At 53.5% G+C, this 1298-nt stretch overlaps 1 protein-coding gene across 1 annotated transcript in view; it reads left to right on the top strand.

The window, feature by feature from the left end:
• The first annotated feature begins 744 nt into the window (after positions 1–744).
• Positions 745–1298, top strand: part of LOC138171693 (zinc finger protein 184-like) — a 30070-nt gene continuing 29516 nt past the window's right edge. The window contains exon 1 of the mRNA XM_069101334.1: positions 745–1112. The gene's annotated coding sequence lies outside the window, so the exon portion shown is untranslated. The remainder of the gene's footprint in view (positions 1113–1298) is intronic.

Raw genomic sequence — 1298 nt, 5'->3', positions numbered from 1 at the left:
TCAGGGTTATTGTGAGGATCTAGTGAGATAATACATGTAAAACGTTTTGCAAATCTTAAAGTGCTGCTAAAATAAAGCTAGCTGTTATCAGTGCTATATGAACTCCTGAGTGAGCCATTGAGCTTTTCCCCTTACGACAGTCTGTTTGATTTGCGGTGTGAGCAGGCAGCGCTTTTATTCCTTTCTTCTTCGGCAAGAGTCTTCCTAAGTTTGGGGACCTTGTTGGCATGGGCTTTTATGGATCTTCTGAATTCTCCCCAGGCTTTCCCCGATGAGTCGCTTATTTTTAGTATCGGACAGTTCACGCTGATGCTCGTAGGGTGCTTGTCTTTTAAGGGCTTTCTTCACAACCAGAATAGGGGCTTGCCAGCGAAGTCCCATTTCTCAGGTGAGGAGACTGAAGCAAGCCATGGTGTGTTTCAGTGACAAGGCTCAGAGCGACAAGATCAAAAATCTTGTGGCTATGTAGTGAGTACCATAGGCTGCTAAGAGAGAGATAAGACGCTTAGGGGTTTCCATGGAGACATACTCCCAAAAAACAGAAGAGGAGGAAGAGGAGGAGAGGGGAGAAAGGATTTTGATTGGCTGAGCAAAGTGAGCCCTCTGATTGGCGGAAGGAAGCACATTCTCTGATTGGTAGACGGAAGGGTGGCCTCCGAGAGGGCCGCGTCCTCTGATTGGCCGGAGGATAGCGTGCTCTCTGATTGGTCGTGGTAATGTCACATCTTATTCCTTCTCCGTCCTTAATAGCCTCATGCTTGAAAGGAGTTTAACGAGCCCTGGGATCTAGGTCCTGCTTGTAACCAGCTTGTGTCTAGTCAGGAATTTTGGGAGAAACCACATTCCCCGGAACCTGTTGGAACTGGGGGCGGAACGTGGGGGAAGGTTAAGGAGGCGCCATGAAGATCCTGGGAAATGCGCTGGCTCTGCCCACGCGCACGCGTACTTTCTCATTAAAATTCTGGGAAACATGCCTGTGGGCGGGCAGGAGCGCATGCGTACTTTCCCGTCCTCCTTGAGTGCGCTTGTTCTTCGAAGCCGGAAGAAGTCCCCGAAAGAGCTGGCGAGTTGCTACCGGCGTGTGTTGTGCAGCCCACAGTCCGCGCGATTAGGTTCGGGAGGTCGGAGGGCCGGGGACCCCCAGCTGTTATCACCTGGGAGGGCCGACTGGGAAGGGCAGGGCGGGGCGGGTGTGACTGGAGGGGTGGGGGAGGGGCGGGTGACCAGCAGGCTGGGGGAGGGGGATGACAGCTCCGGAGGGCGTGGCAGAGAAAGTGGGCCGCGGGCAGGAGCTGGAG

Source organism: Petaurus breviceps, unplaced genomic scaffold (assembly GCF_028583685.1).
Source record: "Petaurus breviceps papuanus isolate PSGF00001 unplaced genomic scaffold, PetGlider_PUasm1.0 456, whole genome shotgun sequence".
Taxonomy (NCBI): domain Eukaryota; kingdom Metazoa; phylum Chordata; class Mammalia; order Diprotodontia; family Petauridae; genus Petaurus; species Petaurus breviceps.
This window is presented reverse-complemented; position numbering and strand designations above follow the sequence as displayed.